This window comes from Theobroma cacao, chromosome 9, assembly GCF_053813885.1.
Source record: "Theobroma cacao isolate CCN51 chromosome 9, ASM5381388v1, whole genome shotgun sequence".
Taxonomy (NCBI): domain Eukaryota; kingdom Viridiplantae; phylum Streptophyta; class Magnoliopsida; order Malvales; family Malvaceae; genus Theobroma; species Theobroma cacao.
The window spans coordinates 17,191,018-17,217,159 of NC_142647.1; positions in this window are offsets into that span (position 1 = coordinate 17,191,018).

Genomic DNA, 26,142 nt, shown 5'->3' on the forward strand with positions numbered 1-26,142 from the left:
GACTCGATTATGTGCGAGTAGGGAGTGCGCATAACCCGGTGAAGACCTAGCCATGTGCGAGTAGGGAGTGCGCATGAGCTGGTGATGATGATGATGAGCTGGTGATGATGATGATGGGTTGGTGAGATGATGATGATGGGTATATACGTATATATATATATACATATGTAAATGTGTGCGTTATAGCAAATTGATGGACAATGATTTATGGTTGTAATGTACGTAAAATTTGACACATTGTACTTTGAGAATTTTCATGAATTTTATGTTGATTTTATTAGTTTAGCAAGATGGCTTTTTGTTGAGTGAGGAAAAATATTTCTCTTGTTGTTCTGTTTTCGCTGCAGCGAAATTCATGCTCGCTGCAACGAGAAACTCTCGGGTTTGGAGGGGTTTTAAATAGGAATGAACTAAATTGCATTGTTTTGAAACAAGTGCTTCATGATTTTAAATTCTCCCCAATTGTTGCTTATTCCCTTCCTTGTTCACTCACTGAGTATTGTACTCACGTTTTATAAAAATTCATGTTTTCAGATAAGGTGACTGTTGGACCCTAGATCGAGGAGTCCCCGTAGTGCATCTCTTGGGTATGTGTCTAGCATTCGATAGTAATCCCTTTTATTGTAAATGTATCCGTTGGAAGTCATGGGTCATTTTGTATTATGAATACAATCTAACAATGTGAATATGTGTATGCAATGTAAATTGCTAAATACATGTCTGGTATAGTGCATGTATATTATTATCGATAATGCCATTGTGTTTTGGCTATGTTCACACCTGAAAAAAGGTGTGTGTGTGTATGCATGATATGATAAATTTGTTAAGCAAAGGTAAATGGATAGGCTTGCTTGGGCTTAGTGAGCTATGTTCATTGAGCTCATGCGTCGGTCATGGCCCGGGAAATTGGGTCGTGACAAACTTGGTATCAGAGCCCTAGGTTGTTTAGGTCCTAGGGTGTTATGGTCAGGTCTAGCGGAGAGTCGAGTTTTTATGTGCGGTTTTTAATTATGAACTGTGAGTCACGACACATTTCATAATCGAGGAACCGCATAAATTCCCAATCTTAGAAACCACATTATCTCTTTAACTGTGGTTAATGACAGGTGTTTGCTCTTGTCTAGGTAAGAATACCACCTAAGACACGGGCCACCTTAAGACAAGTGGGGGAGCAAGATGCCCCTACTGAGATGACTAATAAGCCACGGGCACCCACCCGTAAGGGGTGAGGTAGACGTGGCAGGGTCGCTAGGCCGATGAGAGCGAATATGCCTATGAATAGGAGAGATGAGGGACAGCCCTTAGGTGAGACTGTTAGGCCACCAGCAAGAGGCGTTACTGTTGAGGACTTGGCAGCGGGTCTGCAAGGAGTCAATCGGGTTGTAAAAATGATGGTAACCCGTATGGAGTATATACAGAAAATAGTAGAGGGGAGACATGTGGAGCAAGAGTCTTCTAGTTCCCAAGGCCAGACAGACCACCAACCTCCCGAGGGTTATTAGGGTCGTAGAGACTTTAGCAGTGGGATTTCATTTTCTAACTGTTAAGGCCCATATGGGGAATTAAGGTTACCCCAACAAGGGAGTAACGTGATGAGTACCAATGTTGAGTCAGGGCATGAAGCTTTTGTTGGAAAGAGGCAACAACAAGACTCAAGGCAAATTAGTCAGGTTATTCCTTCCTGTGATAATTGTGGAAGATGACACAGAGGACGATGCTATTTTCCCATGAAAACTTGTTTTGGTTGTGGCTAGCTTAGACATAGGGTGAGGAACTGTCCGATGGCCCAACAATCGCAAGGTTCTGTTCGCAGTCCTAATCAGCCATCTTTGTCTGCTCCTTCGGCAACTATTTCAATTAGCCAAGAGGTTAACGAGATAAGAGATAGAGGCGCTGGTGCTACCTCTCGGGGTAGGCCCTTTGGGTCCGGACATTAGAGTTCAATTGGTAGAGGCCAGGCAAGGGTGTTTGCTTTAACACAGTAGGAAGCCCAGACATCTAATGTCGTGGTCTCAAGTATTCTTTCAATTTGTGATATGAATGCTTAGGTGCTATTTGATCCTGGTGCTACTCATTCTTTTATCTCTCCATGTTTTGCATCTCAGTTGGGTAGAGATCATGTTAGGAGAGAGGAACAATTAGTAGTGTTTACTCCTTTAAAGGAGATATTTGTGGTCGAATGGGAATATGAGTCCTGTGTAGTACGAGTCAAGGACAAGGACACTTTGGTGAATTTGGTGGTGTTAGACACCTTAGACTTTGATGTGATCTCGAGAATGGATTGGTTATCACCCCGTCATGCTAGTGTGGACTGTTATCATAAATTGGTTAGATTTAATTTCCCCGGTGAATCATTATTTAGTATTCAAGGGGATAGGAGTAATGCTCCAACCAATTTGATATCTGTCATTTCTGCTAGAAGGTTAATACGATAGGGTTGTATAGTTTACTTGGCTGTTGTAAGGGATACTCAGGTGAAGGTTGGAAATGTAAGTCAAGTGTCGGTGGTGAAGGAGTTCGTGGATGTATTTCCCGAGGAGCTACCAGGTTTACCTCCCGAGCGGGAGATTGAATTTTGCATAGATTTAATTCCCGACACTAGACCTATATCCATACCCCCATTTAGAATGGCACCGGCAGAGCTCAAAGAGCTTAAGGATTAATTAGAGGATTTGTTGGATAAAGGCTTCATTCGTCCTAGTGTATCCCCATGGGGAGCACCAGTGTTATTTGTGAAGAAGAAAGATGGGACACTTAGGCTGTGCATTGATTATTGACAGCTTAATAAAGTAACGGTGAAGAATAAATATCCTCTCCCAAGGATAGATGATTTATTTGATAAATTACAAGGAGCACAATGTTTCTCTAAGATAGATCTGCTATATGGGTACCATCAGTTGAGAATCCTGAATGAAGATATACCCAAGATCGCATTTCGAACAAGATATGGGCACTATGAGTTCTTAGTGATGTCATTTGGGCTCACGAATGCTCCTACAGCCTTCATGGATTTGATGAACCGAGTGTTCAAGCCTTATTTGGATAAGTTTGTGGTGGTGTTTATTGATGACATCTTGATATATTCAAAGAGCCGAGAGGAGCATGAGCAGCATCTTAAGATAGTGCTCCAAATTTTGAGAGAACATCGATTGTATGCTAAGTTCTCCAAGTGTGAGTTTTGGCTCGAAAGTGTTGCATTCTTGGGGCATGTGGTATCTAAGGATGGGATACAAGTTGATTCAAAGAAAATTGAAGCAGTGAAAAAATGGCCAAGGCCAACATCAGTTATAGAGATTAGAAGCTTTGTGGGTTTAGCTGGCTATTATCGTCGCTTTGTGAAGGACTTCTCCAAAATAGTTGCCCTTCTGACTAAGCTGACACGTAAAGATACAAAATTTGAGTGGTCTGATGCTTATGAGAATAGTTTTGAGAAGCTTAAGGCATGTCTCACCACAACTCCAGTGTTAAGCCTACCGTAAGGCACAAGGGGTTATAGGGTGTTTTGTGATGCATCGGGGGTTGGTTTAGGATGTGTATTAATGCAACATGGGAAGGTGATTGCGTATGCATCTAGGCAACTTAAAAGGCATGAGCAGAATTACCCCATACACGATTTGGAAATGGCAGCAATCGTGTTTGCCTTAAATATTTGGAGACATTACTTGTATGGTGAGACTTGCGAGATATACACGACCACAAAAGTCTGAAGTATATATTTTAGTAGAGGGATCTTAACTTACGGCAACGTAGATGGATGGAGTTGCTAAAGGATTATGATTGTACTATTCTTTATCATCCCGGTAAGGCCAATGTAGTGACGGATGCCTTGAGTCGAAAATCAATGGGAAGCTTGGCACATATTTCTATTGATAGGAGATCTTTGGTTAGAGAGATCCATAGCTTGGGAGACATAGGTGTGCGTTTAGAAGTTGCGGAGACAAATGCTTTGCTAGCACATTTTAGAGTGAGGCTTATTTTAATGGACAGGATTAAAGTAGCACAAAGTGAAGATGAGTTTGTGACTAAGGCCTTAGAGGATCCTCAAGGTAGGAAAGGAAAAATGTTTACTAAAGGCACAGATGGAGTGTTGAGGTATGGAACCAGACTTTATGTGCCTGATGGTAACAGGTTGAGGAGAGAAATATTGGAGGAAGCTCACATGGCAGCTTATGTGGTACATCCAAGGGCTACAAAGATGTATCAAGATTTGAAAGAGGTGTATTGGTGGGAAGGACTTAAGAGAGATGTAGCTGAGTTTGTCTCCAAATGCTTGGTTTGTTAGTAGGTTAAGGCCAAGCATCAAAAGCCTGCAGGGCTACTATAGCCATTACCAGTACTCGAGTGGAAGTGGGAACATATTGCTATGGACTTTGTAATGGGTTTGCCTCGAACCAGTGAGGGATATGATTCAATTTGGATAGTAGTAGACCGTTTAACAAAGTCAGCTCATTTTTTTCGGTTAAGACTATTTACGGGGCTGCCCAATACGTTCGAGTTTATGTGTATGAGATAGTACGACTGCATGGTATTCCCATTTCTATAGTATCTGACAGAGGAGCTCAGTTTACTAGTAGGTTTTGGGGAAAGTTGCAAGAAGCATTGGGCACTAAGTTGGATTTCAGCACAGCTTTCCACCCTCAGACTGATGGACAGTCTGAATGGACCATACAAACATTGGAGGATATGTTGAGGGCTTGTGTGATAGACCTTGGTGTCAGGTGGGAGCAATATCTACCCTTAGTGGAATTTGCCTACAACAACAGTTTCCAAACTAGCATCCAAATGGCACCATTTAAGGCATTTTATGGAAGGAGATGTAGGTCACCCATTTGATGGCTAGAGGTAGGAGAAAGGAAACTTTTGGGGCCTAAGTTGGTGCCGGATGCCACTGAGAAAATACGCATGATCCATCAGAGGATGTTAACAGCACAAAGTAGACAAAAGTCATATGCTGATAATCGATAGAGAGACTTAGAGTTCCAAGTAGGAGATCATGTATTTTTGAAAGTTTCGCCAACTAAAGGGGTAATGAGGTTTGGCAAGAAAGGGAAGTTAAGTCCTCGGTATATAGGACCCTTCGACATCTTAGATTGGGTTGGAGCAGTGGCATATCGTTTGGCATTACCGTTAGACCTTTCAAATATCCATCCCGTGTTTCATGTGTCCATGCTTAGGAAGTACAACCCAGATCCAACACATGTACTACGGTATGAAACCATTCAGTTGCAAGATGATCTAACCTATGAGGAATAACCGATAGCTATCCTTGATAGGCAAGTTAAAAAGCTCCGTTCAAAGGATGTAGCCTTACTGAAAGTGTTGTGGCGGAATCACACTAGTAAGGAGGTAACGTGGGAAGCTGAGGATGACATGCGAACAAAGCATCCACACCTCTTCGATATGTAAAGGTAACCCACTCTACATTGAGCTTAAATTCGGGGACCGAATTTTTATTAGTGGGGGAGAATGTGAGACCCTGTCAAACTCGATTAAAATACGGTATTGTACCGAGTGGTACAACTAAGTTAAATCGAGCCTTGAACTAGTTCAAATAGAAATTCTAAGAGGAAATTGAAAATTTTGAAACCCACAGAATGGCTTAGAATAGTGATTCGGAGTTCAAGGTCCAGTTTGGAGTCCATCAGGAAAATTTACCGATTAGGGACAAAACGATCATTTTACCATTTGACGAGTAAATGGAGATTTCTAGCCAAGATTTGATCACATTTGACCAAGAATAATTATATGAAATATAATATTGATTACTGGAGTATAAAATGATGTTTAGCAGTGAAAAATTATGATTCCCGGTATTTTTGGAGTACAAGGGTAAAATGGTAATTTTACCACTAGAGGACTAAACAGGAATTTAAAAAAAAAATGATTTTTGCCCTATTTGGTTAATATTGATCAATATTAGTGTTATTTGAGGTTGAAAAGTAGAAATAATGTAATTCTGGTACATTTCAGAGTATTGGGGCAAAATCATAATTTTTTCGCCCTAGAGGCAAATCGATAAATTTTTCGCCCCAGCACTTGTCAAGACCAAGGGATTTTAAATGTGCAAGGATTGGATAAATACTAGAATAATTGTGGTGGAAAATTAAGAAGAAAAAGTCAAAAAGTTAAAAATTGGGCCAATAAGCATGTGACACGTGGCATGCTTGATTATTTTATTATTTTCTATAGAAATCAGCCCATTAAATCCCCAATTCTCTCACCATATTCGGCCTAGACAACCAGCAATAAGAAAAAAGGAAGATCAAAAGGAAAAACAAGAAAACTTAGGTGAAAATTCAAAGAAAAAGTGAAGAAATCAAGGAAACAAGTTAGGTAAGTTAAAATTTCTTTAATTCTCCTTGATACCTAGCTTACCCATGCTTTTGTTCTTGATTTCCATGGTTGAATATTGAGTTATCATGATGAATTCAATTCTGAAAAATGGGTATGGAAGAGGAATTGTTGTTGGAATAATTTGATTTTAGACTATGTTAATGTTTAGGGATAGTTAAGCATGGTTATGAACAAAAACACAAAAGAAATATTCAATTTCTCTAGGGTTCCTTGTTGGTCGAACCATAAGGGCTGAATATCAATGGGGGATTGTTTTTATTTCAAGGAAAATGGCTTGGAAAATGATGAATTAAGGTGAAACGGTTATGTAGAAAAAAATTTGGATGTTAGTGCACCAAAAGACCGAATTTTTCTATAAGGAACTATGAGGGTTCTAATGCTGAATTTGACTTTATTTAAATGGTATGTGGTAAATTAAGGTATTAGAGTAAAAATGAATTAATTTAGAGGTGATTTGGACACAATCGCCAATTAATCGGGTGATCGGTCGAATTTAATCGATACCCCGATTAAGCGGTAATCGAACGTATTTTTGCATTTACATATCAAGCATTAGTAATTTAAATTAGTTTATATCAATTTAGGGACAATATAGTAAATTCCTCGACCTTGTTATTTGTCAAGGTAGTGAGACATTCGGAAAAGGCAAAGGAATTGCGCCTGAGGACTATTAGTCCGAGTGCACCCAGAATCCAGATTTTCGACACTTGTGAGTGGACTGCCTATCAAAATTGTTTTGGGAATATGACTATTTTGAACAAAGTGTTTGAATGATTTTATGCAATTTTTCATGAAAATGAATGCCTTGGGAACAAGCTTTTAAAAAAGGTTTATGTTATGAAATGTGGTTATTATGGATTTCTATGTGGCTGCATTATGTTGATATACATATATGCTTGAATATAATGTTGTGTAATTATGTTGACTCGGCTATGTTCGAGTAAGAAGTGCGCATAAGCCGAGGATGACCCGATTATGTGCGAGTAGGGAGTGCACATAACCCGGTGATGACTCGGTTATGTGCGAGTAGGGAGTGCGTATAACCCGGTGAAGACCCAGCCATGTGCGAGTAGGGAGTGCGTATGAGCTGGTGATGATGATGATGGGTTGGTGAGATGATGATGATGGGTATATACGTATATATATATATATATATATATATATACGTATATATATATATATATATATATATATATACATATGTAAATGTGTGTGTTATAACAAATTGATGGACAATGATTTATGGTTGTAATGTACGTAAATTTGACACATTGTACTTTGAGAATTTTCATGAATTTTATGTTGATTTTATTAGTTTAGCAGGATGGCTTTTTGTTGAGTGAGGAAAAATGTTTCTCTTGTTGTTCCGTTTTCGCTACAGCAAAATTCATGCTCGCTGCAACGAGAAACTCTCAGGTTTGGAGGGGTTTTAAATAGAAATGAACTAAATTGCATTGTTTTAAAACAAGTGCTTCATGATTTTAAATTCTCCCTAATTGTTGCTTGTTCCCTTCCTTGTTCACTCACTGAGTATTGTACTCATGTTTTATAAAAATTCATGTTTTCAGATCAGGTGACTGTTGGACCCTAGATCGAGGAGTCCCTGTAGTGCATCTCTTGGGTATGTGTCTAGCATTCGATAGTAATCCCTTTTATTTTAAATGTCTCCGCTGGAAGTCATGGGTCCTTTTGTATTATGAATATAATCTAACAATGTGAATATGTGTATGCAATGTAAATTGCTAAATACATGACTGGTATAGTGCATGTATATTATTATCGATAATGCCATTGTGTTTTGACTATGTTCACACCCGAAAAAAGGTGTGTGTGTGTATGCATGATATGATAAATTTGTTAAGCAAAGGTAAATGGATAGGCTTGCTTGGGCTTAGTGAGCGATGCTCATTGAGCTCATGCGCCGGTCATGGCTCGAGAAATTGGGTCGTGACAGGTAAGGCTGGCCGAAAATCTCGCTGCAGCGAGAATGTTACTGTAGCTTCTCGCTGCAGTGAGATTCAGAGAAAAACATTTTGTTTTGCTCCTCATTTGGTTAGGTTGCTACCCTATTTTCCATTTCTTTGATACCATAGTTAAGCATGGACTTCTAACATTAAGGAATAAATGAATTAAGTTTAAAATGAGGAGGTTTGGTGAGAAACCCTCGACTAGTTAATAATTTAAGTCAAGTGTCGCTGCAGTAAAAATTCATTCTCGCTGTTCGCTGTAGTGAGGACCCATCATTTATTTGACCTGATTCGCATGAATGCTATTAAAGTTTTCACTCTCCAAATCCTTTGTTGAGCATGGACCCTTTCCATGAAGTGATTTACTCATGTGGGGTTTACATGAGGGGTTTTAATAAGAACTAAAACAAATTGCCTTGTTTTGAAAAATGAATGCATCATGATTTCGTTAAACATTCCTTAATGTTTTCTTGTTCCCTTTCTTGTTCACTCATTGGGTTTATACTCACCGTTTTCAACTTCATGTTTTCAGATCAAGAGGCAGTCGGTAACTAGGACGAGGTGTCCTCGTAGACTTGTATCCATCATTTGGTAGGTATCAATGGCATCAAGTAGTTGTACCTTCGCTTGGTTACTCCGCTGGAAATCGAGTTTTCTTTTTGAGATGTATAGACAACCCTGATGTAAATTATTAAGATACATGTTATAGACAATGTATATATATATATATATACTTGATCGATATACAACTATGAGTTGGCAATGTTTAGTATTATTTTGATTCAAAGTTATGAAATATGACTTCAGTAATTTTGATGGAGTAATGAACAGATCATGTAAATAGGCTTGCTTGGGCTTAGTGGGTTATGTCCATTGGGCCTATGCGCCAGTCATGGCCCGAAATTTGGGTCGTAACATGCGCATAAGCTGATGATGACTCGGCTATGTGAGAGTAGGGAGTGAGCATAAGCCGATGATGATGACCCGGCTATGATGATGAATGAAGTGAGGTGATGTACTTGTTTATGTATGTTTATATATTTATATGTGATAGAAAGTTTATTATTATAATATGTGATTTAAATGAATAATGAGAAACTTGATTATTGTCAATGTGTTTACTTTAATGGTCGGAATGGATTTTGTGGCATGTGAAAATCCCTTAATTTGTCATCTACCATGAATCTCACTACAGCGAGAAACTCTTGAGTGGTGGGGGCACAAACCAACCTTGTTTCTCGCTGTAGCAAAAAAGAATTCTCGTCGCAGTGAGGAATTTCGCTGCAACGAAAATGGATTCTCGTTGCAGCAAGAAACTTTTGAGTGGTCCCAAAATTCTAGTGCAGTGTTTCCATGTTGATGAAGATTTTGACCACCTTTCGGTCAGAAATGGGAAAAATGGTAAACATAAAAGTTGTAGCCCTTCCTCTTATATTAGTAATGGTCAAAAAATCAGGTCAATTGGACTTTTTTAGTGGGAGATATGCTAGAAAAACTGAAACATATGCAAACTGGGACTATTTCTCATTGCAACAAGAAACTTGCTGCCATGCTTGCTACCTTACTTGATTTTGACCTATTTTCACCCATTTAACTTCATGGATTGATCATGGGTTTTTGCAAAACTATGAGGTTATTAATCAAAGTTTGAAATGAGGGGTTTTTAGTAAGAAATTAAATCAATTGCATTGTTTTTGAAACAAGTGCATCATGATTTCCAAATTCTTCCTATCGATTGCTTGTTCCTTCTTATGTTCACTCACTGAGTTTTATACTCACGTTTTTAAATTTCATGTTTTCACATTCGAAGACAGTTGGGACCTAGATTGAGTGTCCACAAATGCTCGTCCTCTTGGTTGGTACTATGGAATCTCAGTAGCTGTACCTTCACCCACGGTCATTCCATTGACGGTCAATCTGTTACCTGTGAACGTGTTTATGCAATGTAATCCGCTAGGATCCATGTTGTAAGTCAAATATGTATATATGATTACTGATGCCACTATGAGTTAGCAAACGGGTGACATTATTTTGACATAATAAAATGGTTAGTATTGAGTCACTATAAAATATTACTGAAATATTTTTAGTTGAGAATTACAATATGTGGTTTTAGAAATGATGGTTGAGATTAATGATCGGGATTGCTTAAATAGGCTTGCTTGGGGTTAGTGGGCTATGCCCATTGGGCCCATGCACCAGTCATAGCCTAGAATTTGGGCTATGACAATTGGACTTCTGGAGTGAAAGATATGCACCAAATACCGAGTCATGTTCAGTCTATACATACTAAGTACTCCGATTTAGATAGATATTTTGACCATGATCTAATCAGACCTGGGTGAAATAGTAAACATAAAAGTTGTAGCCCTTCCTCTTATTGTTCTAGTGGTTTAAGTATCACTTCATTTTGAGTTTTGTATAGAGAGATATGGTCAAAATGCCAAAACAAATACAAATGAAGCCATCACCATACTTGCACGAATTTTCATCAAAGGAGCCTTTTTCATCAAATTTTCTATAAAAGAAATTAGAGAAACTAGTAATAACTAATCTTAAAGCAATTTAAAAAAAACATAAAATCTAACCAAAATAACATAAATTAACTACTCAACATGTAATCAAACTTAAACTAGAAAAACACCTAAAATGTTACTATTTGAACTTAAAATCTCAACAATCTAGTTATTAAAGCATCCAAAATGTGTCAAAATAACTCTATATAATAGAGTTATCAACAGCTAATATGCCTCTTAAAGGTTGAATAGAGAGTTTAGTACAATGTTTAATGAAGAGGTGAGAGCTTAATAAATGCTGAAATAGAAAACTTTAAGGATTCAAGAAAAGTATAATAGGTTTTGAATGAGGTTTGGCTGATTCTTCTCTTTTGAGCTGTGTTTTGAAGTCTTCCAAGCTTTATAAATGCTGAAGAAGCTTATATTTATAGTTACTGAAGCTTCAAAAGTAGTTGAAAGTGTATTTAATGTGAAAGTAGCCATTCTTCTCTTCATTCAAGGCTCCAACGGTCATATTGTATCGATACATGTGTGAATATATCGATACATTCCTTTTAATTTTTGAATTCCTACTAAGATGTATTGATACATTTGTATATGTATCGATACATTTGAACTTTCCTACTAGGGTTTTGACATTCTGCTTAAAATGTATCGATACATTTGTTCATGTATCGATACTTTTGAGGCAATGGGCATTTTGCTGCATTTCTACTGATACATTTGTCAATGTATCGATAGATAGAGTTTGACTTTTCAGTTTTTGAATTTTTTCAAGAACATGTATCGATAGATTTTGAAATCTATCGATACTTGTCCAAATTTATCGATACATGAAGAACATATATCAATAAATTTGGACCAGAATATGTTTTTCAAAGTCTTTTTCATTGTTTTTCTTTTTTAAACTCATTTGACATCATTTGGAAATTTGAAAACTTGAAATTTGAAGACTTGCATGAATTTTGGCCATTTCTTTTTGTCATTTCAAAACATAAAATTGATTTGAATATTATTAAGCTAACACAGGTATTGGTTGACTTTTACGAGATTATAATGGTAAAGTTCTGAAGGTCAATTGGATGAGGTACTTAGAATCTTGTAGAATTATTAGCCATTAACGAAGCTTGAAGTATCTTGATTGAGTTTGTTCTAAATAAACAAGTCAATCTAGTGATTGAAAGCGATTCTAAGAATGTAGTCATGTGGATAAACAAGCCTAATGAGGCACCTTGGAGATTCAGAAAAAGATTAGTGGAAATTGAGAACAAGGTTAGACGAATTCAGTGTTGGAAAATTACGCATTTCCTAAGAAAAGCAAATAGTGATGCAAACAATATAGCTAAGGAATGGATAAAACGCAACATTGATTTTCATCAAATTTTAAATGGAGGATAAATGGTTTAATGCTATTGTCCAATTCAGCGGCATTTTTGTTTTGCAAGACTTTTATTGCATTTTTTTATCAGATACAAGATTTTGAAGTGTCGTGGCTAAATAGTGAAGTAATTGAGTTGATTTTAAATTCTAAAGGGTCAGTCTTCTAATGGAATCTGACTGTTCTTTTGAAGAGATTTTGGTGTGACATGATGGGAATCAATTTCTGCTATGATAATCCTAAAAGAGTTTGAATTCTTATATGATGTGGAAGGGAATTGAATCAAGGTATATTAGAACATTTAATAGTTCTGTGCTGTGTAGGGATATTTAGACAAGTATAATGATTGCAGGAATGAATTTGTATCGAGTCATGACAAATCTTTGTAATTATTTGAACAAAAGCTTAAGGTTGTATTGAACTTAATTAGTGGAAGCAACTAGACACCCCTCAGTGTAGGTACATGAAGCTTAAATGGGTAGTGCTGAAAATATTGTGAGGTTTAGACAATGGCTGTATGGAATATGTCATAAACTGTTTTGCTCTTAATAATTTAATTAGAGCTAGATTAATGAGGGAATGGTTTCCAGACATCCTCAAATTTGGAATTTATGAGCTTACTGGTTTTATTACTTAAGTATTTTATTTTAATTCCTTTTATTTTTGTAATCATAAAGTCCAAAGATGTTTTTAAGTTTTGGCACCTTGCAATAAAATTGTGTATTTTTCATAAAAAAAAGTAACTCGTCAATTAACACATAAAAGACACAAAAAAATAGAAAAGAAATTAGCAAAATAATAAAATAAGCATTTAGGTTTTTTTTTTTAAGTTTGGTAAGGGGTTTTGTTTTTTCTACTTCTAGGGAGAATTAGGCTTTTTTCTTTTATAAAAGAAAAAGGCTTCAATTAAAGAAAAAAAAAAGATTGAAAAGAATAATTGGTGTTTTTGGGGAGAAATTCGGCATAATCGAGCAACAAATGACAGTCAACACAACTGTAGGTGATGGTCCAACATAGGTGTCTAGAACGTAAAAGGGGCAATGTGTAAAAACCTAAATTTTAATATAAGAATTAAATGGTAAATTACTTGGTAAGCTTAGAAAATGTCTTCTTCAAACTCGAGTTTCCTAATTCCTATCTTTTAAAATCCATTATGTAGAAACTTGGAAGTTTATAGAACAATTGGAAACGAAACTAAGCTCATTAGGGTGATTTTTGCAATCTGAAACCAAAAAGGTCGATCCTTAGCAAGAGAAGGTCAATCCCTAAAGGCTTAAGTAACCAAAATTGCTTTCTAGAACACAGGGATCGACCTTTACAAATTAAAAGGTCAATCCCTAAAAGTCTCATGCGAGAGGGAAATGAAACCTGGGATGCAAGGATAGACCCCTGCATTTAAAAGGTCAATCCTTGGGTGCTTGACAACTATGTGAATGCTTATGGATTGTGGGGAATGACCTTTGCAAGCTAAAGGGTCGATCCCTAGGATTTGTTACAGAAAAATTGAATGTTTGGAAAAACGTAACTCAAGATTTCACTCATTTTTCCTTTTCCACTCATTTGTTCTCTCTTTTTCCTCTCTAAAACTCCACTTTCTTCTCTAAAACTTCACCCTTCAAATCCACCAAATCTCCATCATGAATCCCTAGTTTTCAACAGTTAAAGGTAAGGATTTCTTACTCATTAAGTTGTCTTAAACATGGGTTTCAAGTTCCAAGCCTTCTTTTTCTAAACCCCATATTTTTTAATCTAGGTTTTCATAGTTCTTGAAAGATTCTTTGTTCAAAAGCACACAAAGGTATAATTTAAGTTATTTATTTAATGGTATTTAATGGGTATGACTTTTGGAAGAAAAGTTGATGAATATTTTTGAGTTTAAGTGAAGATTTGTTAGGGTTTTAAATGGGTATTTAATGCACTACAAATTTTTTAAAGATTTATGAGGTTATTAACAATTAATCATCATTTTAGGTGTCATTGAAGACTTTAACCCTCCACAATGAAGCGAAGGTTAATTGGTTGAAGAATCTCTAGAAAGAGTGCTCTTGTGTTTTTCAGTAGACATATTGTTTTGAAATTATTTTGATATATTACTAAGCATGTTTAAAAGCTTTTGGAAATAAATAATGATTATGAACAACTATGTGTACGAAATGCTTGTGATCCTAAATGTTGTGAAATCTCGATTCAAAAAGTATATGTTTGTAAGTATGAGTAATTACTTATTAGTTGCCATACATGGGGAATAAGCCTTTATTTGTTTAGAAGTTTCATTTCAAAACATGTCGAGCATAATGTGTATGTGCTTTTGGTACTAGAAAGTGTTTCAATAGTATTTTAATGTGAGTTTTAGTTATGGCATTAGATGATTAGAATTGATGATGCTATATGGAACCCAAGTAATAACATGTTTAAGCTTTCTACTATTATTGTGGGTTGTGTGCCCCTTAGCATGTTTCAAATATATGCCTTAGTGTATTTGGTTTGCATGCCTTAGCATGTGTGATTATATGCCTTAGTGTATTTAGGTTACATGTCTTAGCATGAATGGTTATATGCCTTAGCATATTTGGTTGACATGCCTTAGCATATTCATTTACATATCTTGCATGTTTAAAACATGAGTATAGACTTGGAATGATATGTGAATGGAATGATGTATGATGAATGCCTTGTGTGTTCAAATACAAATGTTCAATGATATTTGGATTTGGTTTTTCTATGAGAAAGTGTTATGGATTGAATCCTTTTTAAAGGATGGTGTGACCTTTTTAGAGAATGTCAATTTGGAGCTTTCGAGCTCAAATTATTAGAAATAGGAAAAGAAAGATTGACCTATAGGCCAAAAGAGTCAATCCCTAAAAGTTTCGAATGTAAATCCAGCATTCTGGAATTTAAGGATCGACCTTTGTGGCAAAAAAGGTCAATCCCTGCCAAGTAAGAAATCACGCAAGAATGTACCTTGGAATGCAAGGATCGACTCCTAAGAAATAAAAGGTCGATCCCTTTAAAATAAAGTGCTTCAAAATTGTGTTTTATGTTGAAAAGATCAACCCTTCTTTCATTAAAGGGTCGATCTTTTTTGAAATAGAATGCTTAAGAATTGTGTTCTATGTTGAAAGGATTGACCTCTCTTTCATTAAAGAGTCGACCTTTATAGTTGCAAATGCAATACTTTAGGTTGTTTGATAAATTTTTTTAGGCAATCTTAGGCCAAATTTCTAAGAAACCTTGGCATAAATGATGCTGAAAACATCTTTTTTGGTTTTTTGTGAATATAAATTAGGGTTATTTGAAATTGCATAGTTTTTTTTTTAAATGTATTTGTGAAATATTCCCCTGTCAAGCTTGTTCTTCCTCCTCGTGTTTGCTCACCGAGATTTCTATCTCACACACGTGAATTATTTTGTTTTCAGATAAGTAGATCTTTGGTTGGCGTATACAAGGAGTCTTCTATTCATCATACTTGGTAGATTGTCATCAAGGCATCCAGTAAATATTTACCAATTTGTTGCGTCGCTCCATTGGTCGAGTCAAACTTTTCTTTGGTTATACAAATATAAATACTTGTGAATGTTTGGGCCAATGGTTGGCAAAGGATATAAAGTTGAAATGTAATTATGCTACAAACTTATATGGTTTGTTTGGAAATTATGAAACCTATGTTACGACTTATATATGTTAGATGTAAAGGATCCTATATGGATATATATTTGAATTGAAATAAATTTTATATATTACGTAATTGTTGTCATAATTAGACATTGGTTTTGGAGGCTAGCTTAGATCGAGTGGGCTTGCTTGCTGAGCTCATAAGTCGATCATGCCCTGAGATTGGGTCGTGAAAAAGTTGATATCAGAGCTCTAGGTTGTCTAAATTCTAAGAGTTTTTGTTTATCCAACAGAATGTTATGTCCTTATGTGGAGTTTTGGTTGTGATTTGTGAACCACGACATATTTCATAAATGTTAAACCACATAGATTCCCATGTTGTGTAGAAACCTTCCTTTGTTATAGTGTTTAAGTATAATACTTGCTATTGTCTAGGTAAAAATGCCACCTTGGAATTGAGCTATGACTAAAGTTATAGTAGAGCTTGATATTTCTATTAAAACTTCAATTAAGCCATGTGTGCCCATCACTAGGGGCAATGGTAGCCATGGCCACCAAATCTGTTAGGAGAAAAATGCTTGTGGACACACATTTAGAGGTACAAACTCCTTTGGTTGAGGTTAGGTCCTCAACTAAAGGCATTACTATTAAAGACTTCGTCACAGGATTACAAGCGATTAACGGAGCCATGTGGATGGTGGCTAACAAGATGAATGACATGTAAAGCTAAGTTGAGGGGCATCAAGTTGTGGATGCTTCCTCTAGCTCTCATGAGCAAGAAGACTACCACCAGACAGAAGTGGTATAAATATAGGGAGAGGTATCACTTCATGACTTTCTTAAGCTAAAGCCCAGATCTTTCATAGGATCGGATGTGACTGAGGATCTGTAACTATTAATTGATGAGATTGAGAAGATATGAAGAGCTTTAAGGTGCTCTAGCTAGAGGTTTGTAGAGCTTGTTGGTTTTAAACTACAAGGTATAACTCATTAATGGTTTTAGTCTCACCTAGAGGGAGACCTAGGGGTCATCACAATTGACTTGGTACAAGTTTTTCGTAGCCTTCATGATTAGGTTTTTGGTCAAGGTAATGCAAAATGCCAGGGCTCAAGAGCTTTAGGATCTCATACAGAATCCAAGGATGATTGTATCTGAGTATGATGTGTTAGCTTTAAAATTATTATAGTTTTGATTATGACAAAATGATGAAATTTGCTTGAATATTATTTGAGTAATCTTTGACAAATTCTTGAAATGATTAAACTCCCATACATTTGTTCTTACATAGACACAAGCTTGACTTTTGAAGTTATTGAACTATAGCTATAAGCTTGTATGACTTAAGTATATGAGTGCTTATGATTCCTATTCATTAAAGTTTGATTTGAAGATTAAAGGAAAATCTAGATGCACTCATTAAGGGGGGGTTTTGAATATCTTTTTTAAAGATGGCAAAAAAAAAAGAGAAGGAAAAGTAAGTTAAATTGAGTGTGATAGGTTTCCATGTTTAATTTATGTGTGTGATGCTTAGTTAGGATTTTCTTGAATATTATGTGCTAGTTATTATGGATATTCAATATATCTTGCTTAGCTACTGTGGGCATTATATATCTTGTTTAGCTGTTATGGATATGATAAATAGTTTATTGTAAATCTTTAAAGAAAACTAGATGCATTGACTAAGGGGGAGCAACTCATTATGCATAAAGATTTGAAGCATTCATATTGAACATAGACCTTGCACTTTTAATCTATGAGTGTTTTGTCATCATCAAAAATAAGAGAAAGAGAATATTGACTCTATATGTTTTTTATGATAGCAAAATATTCTCATTCATTTGTGTCTAATGCCTTTACTTGAGTGTGCAGGAAAATTAATGTATGAAATTAATAAATCAATATTTCAAAGATATCAAAAGAAAAAGAGGGATAGAAATAACAAGATGTAACTGTCTAACAAGGAGGAAGCTTATTAGCGAAACAAGGAAGAATGTCGGTTGACCAAGTTTCAAATTGGAAGAATGGCGAGCTGAAGAGTTTGAGAAACAGAACCAACTTAGTTAATCAAGTCAATCGACTAAGTGCTCTCTGCCAGAATCTGCAACTTGAAACCGAACCAACTTAGTCAACCAAGTCAGTCGACTAAGAGCTCTTTGTCTGTAAATTAAACTAGAGCACTACAAGATAGATTAACAGCTAAAACTCATCCTCAACTGTTTTCAACAGTCATAAACTGTCAAATTACCATCAGAGTTGTTTCTCTAAGTATAAAAGGGTCTTCCAATGGTTAGAAATCAGTTTTTGAGAGAATTGAAGGCTTCTAAGTGATATAGAGCTGAAAAACCAAAAAATCTTCTCTGCACCTTACTGCACTTAAACGCCCATCTTTTGTAATTGTGTTCAGCACTTCATCTTGTACAATCTAGATCAAGTAAGTGATCATAGGTACTTCTTTATTTCTTTTCTTCTTGTACATTTAGAGTGAGTGAGTCACTCTAAGGGATTTATTCAAGCTTGGATTGCTTGATTGAGTGTAAAGGTTCCAACTTAGCCTAGAAAAGTTGGTTGTTGGGTTTTGGTTGATCTCGGTAAAAACCATTGTTCTAGGTTATGGTTGAGCCTTTGAGAAACCACTTTGGGTTTTGGTTGATCTCGTGAAAAACCATTGCTAAAGGTTGTGGCTGAGCCTGTGAAAAGCCATTGTAAAAGCTTGGTGGAAGCTTGTGAATTCCACTGTTTTTAGTGATTTGGTTTGAAAAATCCTTGGTTGAACAATCAAGGTAGTGGATGTATGTCTTGGACCGAACCACTCTAAATTGTTGTGCATTGTCTACTCTGTTTTTATTTTCTTTGTGCTGAAAATTAGTTCTTCATCTTATCAAGAGCCAATTTGTGCTATTCACCCCCCCTCTAGCACATATTATTGGGACCAACATGATGTATACTTCACCCATTTGTTAAGGTGTGCTCCTTACCTCGTGGCCACGGGGAAGGATGAAGGTGAAGTGGTTCATCAATGGCTTAAGGATTTAATGTATAGTGTCGTAACGTCTTAAAGGTTCAAGACTTACCTCTTTGTTGAATGCGTGTTGATGATGGAGCATAGAAGCATGGAGAGCCATAGGGCTCGTGATAAGGCTAAGAGAGCTCAGATAAAAAGCCAACAGGGTTATAAAGAGAGCAGTGCTAGTAGAGTTTCTAGTTTTATTAGATGTTGGGCCAATATAAGGTGTCTCAAATGCAAGACTCCTAATAAGAAAATAGGTCTTTTCACACTGGTAACAAGCAGGATGGGGGTACTAATGCACCAACTAGGCAATAAGCCTAAGGCCAAGGTGGAATATTAGTTTCATCAAGCCCCACATATGGGAAGTATCGCAGAGGATAATGTCACCACGCTACGAGACTTTGTTTTGAGTGTGGTCAGCTAGGGCATATGAAGAGAAATTGCCCAAAGGCCTTACCATTTTTAGAATAATCACATAATGCTTCTTAATTCATTCTATTGACATTTCCCATCTCAACTCAGCCCATTAGGGAGGTTGGAGCAAATAGAGGTAAAGGCACAACTAGCTCTTCTCAAAGTGGAACATCTAATACAGCACAACAAAGTGCAAAAGGCAAGGGATAGGCTTGAGTGTTTGCTTTAACACCTCAGGATCCTCAAACGTTTAACATAGTAGTTTGAGGAATTCTTCTTATTCGTGGTGATGAAGCTCGTATATTATATGATCTTGAATCCACTCACTCTTTATGTCACCACATTTTGCATTTAGATTAGGTGTTGAGCATACTTTGATGGATTTAAGTTTGGTAATGACTAATCCATTGAATGAGGTATTTGTAACTCAATATGAATATAAGTCTTGTGTGGTCCAAATCAATGATAAGGACACTTAAACCACCTTGGTATTGTTAGATATGTTAGACTTTGATATGATTTTGGGCATGGATGGGCTATCTCAAAATTATGCTAATGTAAACTACCACCATAAGTTAATGAGGTTTGATTTTCCAAAAGAGCTATCCTTTAATATCCAAGGTGATCTTAGCATTTCTCCAACCAATATAGTATCTACCATGACAATGAAAAGGTTGTTGAGACATGGATGCCAAGGATACTTGGCAATGATTAGAGACACCCGAGTGGAGATAGGTGAGATGGTAGACATGCCAATTGTTAGAGAATTTTCTAATGTATTTTAGGCAAAGTTACTAGGTTTACCCCTAAAGCGGGAGTTTGAGTTTTAGATCAACTTAATGTATGACACTAGACCTATATCCATACCACTATATCATATGGCACCAACAAAGCTCAATAAGCTCAAGGATCAGTTGGAGAATTTATTGGATTATGGTTTTATATGCCTTAACATGTCACCATGGGGTGCATTAGTCTTAATCATGAAGAAGAAGGATGGATCACTCAGACTGTGTATCAATTACCAATAATTAAATAAGGTAATAATAAAGAACAAATATCTTTTTCAACGGATTGATGACTTGTTCGACTAATTACAAAGAGCTTTGTGTTTCTCCAAGATTGATCTATGCTCATGTTACCAAGAGTCGAGAATTGGGTGAGAAGACATGCCTAAGATTGCATTTTGGACTAAATATAAGCACTATGCATTCTTAGTTATGTTTACGAATGTCCCAACAAGCTTTATGGATATGATGAATCGGGTGTTCAAACTATACTTGGACAGGTTTATGGTGGTGTTCATTAATGACATTTTGGTGTACTCAAGAAGTAAGGAGGAACACGAGCAACATTTGAGAATTATGCTTCAAGTGTTCAAAGAGCAAGATATTTACGCCAAGTTCTCCAATTGTGAATTTTGGCTAGATAGTGTTAGCTTCTAAGCTCATATTGTTTCTATAGATAGAGTCAAAGTAGACTTAAAGAAGATTGAGGCCTTAGAGAAATGGCCAAGTCCAACTTTAGTAACGAAGATTTATAGTTTTTGGGACTAGCCAAATATTATTGACGGTTTGTTAAGGAATTTTTCTAGATTTGTCGCACCTATGACTAGACTTATTCAGAAGAACGTGAAGTTCCAATGGTCCAAGGCTTGTAAGGAGAGCTTTAGGAAGCTCAAGGAGTGTCTTACTTTGACTCTGGTACTTAGTTTACCACAGGACGTAGTCAGGTATACAATTTATTGTAATGCCTCACATATTAGCTTGGGGAACGTGTTGATACAACATAGCAAGATGATAGCTTATACCTCGAGAAAGTTGAAAAGGCATAGAATTACCCCATTAACGATTTAGAAATGGCAACTATGGTGTTTGCTCTAAAGATTTGAGGACATTATTTGTATGGGGAGACATATGAGATTTATATGAACCACAAGAGTTTGAAGTATATCTTCCAACAAAGAGACCTTAACCTTAGGTAATGTCAATGGATGGAGTTGTTTAAGGACTATGATTGCACCATTTTATATTATCCTAACAAAGCAAAATGTAGTGCCTGATGCCTTGACTAGGAAGCTAATGGGGAGCTTAGCCCATGTGTCAATGAGGAAAAGATCTTTGGTGCGAGAGATGCACAATCTTGGTGATATGGGAGTCCATTTTGAGGTTATGGATTTAGATGTCCTTTTGTCACACTTTTGAGTTAAGCCAATGTTACTTGATCACAACAAGGTAGCCCAATATAAGGATGAATGGGTGACCAAATTCCTGAAAGATGGACAAGGGAGAAAAGGATAGCACTGTAGTAGAAAATTCGATGGTTACTTTGATATGGAACTAGGCTATATGTGCCAGATGACAATGATCTTATGAGAGAGATCTTGGAGGAGGCACACCTATCTGCATTATATTGATGGGAAAGGTTAAAAAAGGATGTAGCAGATTTTATATTTAGATATTTGGTATGCCAACAAGTCAAGGTGGAGCATCAAAAACTCGCATGACAACTAAAAACATAGCCTATTGTCACATCCCATTTTTGGGGACATGATTGACACTATGGCCTATATAGGTATGGCCCACTAAGCCCAAGAAAACCTCTTAATCAACATATGTGTGATAGTCATCCACATCAACCATCCATACATTCATATAATATACTTCCATACATGCATATGCACCATCACACAATTATGGAACTTTCTCAACATAAGGTGTGGAAACTCTTCCATTCATTAAACAACAATACAATAACAATAGTCTCATGATTCATATTATATAAACATTGCATATACACCCTTAAGTGTCCATATAGGCTTTTGAGCCATCGTATAACATTCATCTATATAACTTAATAAATAAACTTGCCATCCTTTGGCTACATCATCATGCATGTGTTCAAACACATATAAGCATAAAACTAAAGACTGAATTGTCAAAAAAACATGACCCGACTCTTTAAGCTACAATGGATACCAGATCACCTACCAAAAGAATAGGGTCTCATCTTTATGATAAGGGTACAAAGCTAATCACTAATTTGCAAAAAAAAAGAAAACTAACATGCGAGTTACAAAGACTCAGTGAATGAATACAAAAAAGGGACAAGCCAAGGGGAAGAGTTTTTGCACAAATTACATCTTTAATGTAAACATGAATTGTCATAAACATATCATTGAGTGCCATCACCATATGCAGAATGCTACATCACATCGTGTGGAAATGTTATCATACTTTATACTAGGCGCCATCACCATGTGTGGAATGTTACATCACAATGTGTGGAAACGCTAGGAAACATGCACATACAAAAGCAAATTTTCATAACTCATTTCATTATCAAAACATACTCATGTTTACTCAAACTCATACTTCATATCTATATTTCCTCATAGAGGCATGTAGAACTACATCAAATATAATTCCAAATATCATGATTCACATGTCCAAATATTCATCACACAAAGCATATCATAGGCTTAAAGGTGGGAATGTCTACATCCACCTAAGCAATCACCTGTAGTTTCCATAACATCACTCTATGTATTATTTCAACATGAATTGTATTTTCTCAAACACTTAACATTGTACTCATCTCCAAATACTAAGGTGGCAAGCTACATCCAACTTATCATCCATAAATTCATGTACATAACGCATTCAGTAATCATAACAGATTGAATCATTTGAAGTAAAACATTTGAAAGGGTTTGTCCTTCCTGTTGAAAACTACTATATAAGAGAGATATTTACATACATATATAGATTCTCAAATTCCTTTGAAAACATTTGGATATAAACATTTTGATTTAATATTGTAACATATCATTCAAATCATCCAAGGCAACCAATTCTATAAACCATGCTTGGTTTTACATACTAAAATATTTTAAAAAAATGCATCCACTCATCTTGACAAAAGCGTGTTTCTAAGTCTCATTTTGTTAGACCTTGCTCGTTCAACAATCCTCAAGTTCAACAAATCCTAACATATCAATTTCTATAAAAAGTTTTCCTAATTTTCTATCAAACCCATTTATTCGAAACTAGTCAAGTAAACCCATATTTTTTTATTTAATTTTGATGAACTTAAAACTTCTAACTTAAAGCATATATTACTCAACTATGAATATCCTCACCTTAATAACTTCTTTGAAAGGAAAAACCCCAAAAATTCTTAGTTCAAGAAAGGATTTTGTGTTGAAACTTGTAGAAAAAAGAGGATTAGATTGAATCCACCGATTTAGAGCTTAAAAGTGGTTAATCTTACTTTAGATTCGAGTTTGAAAGCTTAATCCTTGCATAGTGAAAAAGTGAATGGAGCTTAAGAGAAATGAAAAATTAGAGTTAGGGCTCGAGCTAAGTCTTTTATTTTTCACCGCTAAACCCTAAGGATCAACCTTTTAAGCCCAAGGGTTGATCCTTAGGTATATTTTTCTCTCACATGGCTGCGAGGATTGACCTTTTAACCTTATGGGTCGATCTTTTTTTATTTCAAAAGCTAATTTCATGTTCTGTCTTGTAGGGATCAACCATTTAAAGCTTAGGGGTTTATCCTTTTGGTTCCAAAAGTTGTCATAAGTGTTCAGTCTTGTAAGGATTGACCTTTCAAGGCTTGGGGATCGATCCTTTCAATTCCAGAACCTATTTTAAGTTTAAAAACTCCTACGGATCAACCCTTCTTCCATGAAGATCGACCCTTCATGCCTTAACTTCTCTTTTGGTTTTTTTTTCCTATTCTTTCAACAATCATCCTTCAACAAATTTAAACTGTATTTAAAAAGAAATTTAAAGATCTCTTAGTTGGAAATCTCTTCCAACAAATAATAAAGAAATAACTTAATTTATATGTGTATTAAAAAATTTTCAAAACGTACACTTAGATGAGAAGTTAAGGTTTCACACTTGTGCTCGAGTGGAAATGTGAACACATAACCATGGATTTTGTGATCGGGTTACCTCGCACTGGAAAAGGGTGTGATTCCATTTGGGTTATAATGAATTGATTAAAGAAGTCGGTGCACTTGCTTTCGATAAAGATCACTTATAGGACAACACAGTATGCCTAAATTTATATTGATGAAATAGTACCGCTACATACGATCTAGTTTCCTAGTATTAGACACGGTTACTTAATATACTAGTCAATTTTAGGGAAAGCTTTAGGAAGTTTTGGGGACTTGATTAAATTTTAGTACAACTTTTCATGCTTAGACAAAGGGACAATCTGAGCAGAATATACAAACACTAGAAGACATGTTGAGAGCTTGTGTGGTTGACTTTGAAGTCATTTGGGATTAGTACTAACCTTTGGTAGAGTTTGCCTACGATAATAGCTACCAAACTAGTAAACCAATGATGCCATATGAGGCCTTATATAGAAAGAGGTATAAGTCGTCCATTAGATGGTTTAAGGTTGAAGAGAGACAAATCTTAAGGTTGAAGATGGTCTAAGAAGCCACAGATAAGATTCAGGTAATTCACAAAAGAATACTGATAGCATAGAGAAAGCAAAAATCATATGTTAACAGTAAATGGAGGGACGTGGAGTTTCAAGTGGGGGATCATGTGTTTATGAAGGTTTTGCCAACCAAGGGAGTAATGAGGTTCGATAAAAAGGGCAAGTTCAGTCTGAGGTATATAGGTTATTTTGAGATCCTTGTGAGGATTGGTGCTATAGCGTACCAACTAACACTTACCCCAGATCATTCTAGCATACACCCAGTTTTCCATGTATCCATCCTTAAGAAGTATAATCCCAATCCATCCTACATCATTTAGCATGAGAACATTAGTTGAAGGATGATTTGAGCTACGAGGAACAAATGGTAGTCATATTGGATAGACAAATAAAAGGAACTCATTCTAAAGATGTAGCTTCGGTAAAGTTGTTATGGCATGATCACTCTAATGAGAAGGCGGCTTAAGAAGCCAAGGATGAGATAAGGACAAGATACCCACACTTATTTAAGGAATAAAGGTTAATACTTCATTTTGAATTCAAGGATGAATTTTCTTAAAAAGAGAAAAACATGAAACCCCAAATCTTAATATGAGGATTAAATGGTAAATTATTTGGTGAGCTTAGGAAACATCTTCTTTAAACTCAAAATTTCCTAATTCTATCTTAGGAAATCCATTATGTAGGAACTTGGAAGTTTGTAGAAGACTTGGAAACAAACCCAAGCTTTAAAGGGTGATTTTTGCAATCTAAAACCAAAAGGGTCGATCCCTAGCAAAAGGGGTCAATCCCTGGAGGCTTGAATAACCAAAAATTGCTTTTTGAAAAGCAAGGATTGACCCCTGCAAATTAAAAAGTCGATCCTTAAGAGCTCGAGAACTATGGAAAATGCTTCTAAATTGCAAGGATTGACCCTTGCAAGCTAAAAGCTCAATCCCTTGGTAGTTTTACAAAAAAATAAAATGTTTGGAAAGACCAAACCCAAGATTTCACTTAGTTTTCCTTTTCCACTCATTTTTTTTCTCCTTTTTCTCTCTAAAACTCCACTTTCTTTCTTGAAACTTCACCCCTCAAATCCACCTAATCTCTATTATTAAACCTTGGTTTCCAAGAGATAAAGGTAAGGAAGTTAGTGCAATAAGCTCAAGTAATGGAATTCTAAGAAGGAGAGAATTGAAAACTTTAAAAATTTGGCCATTATAAAATATTTTACACTTGTTAGTTTAAAAAAAATTTCTTTGAAAAGATGAATAAAGTAATAAACCTGTTGTGAAAAACTAAATTTTAGCAATGAAAAGCTCGAAAGAAGAGAATAGCTTGCACACAATATTTTTATGAAGATTCAGCCTTTTTTCCTATGTCCTCTCCCTAGCAAGTTAAAGAATTTAAAATCCACCATATGAAAATGCCTTTCAAGTTTAAAGCACAAC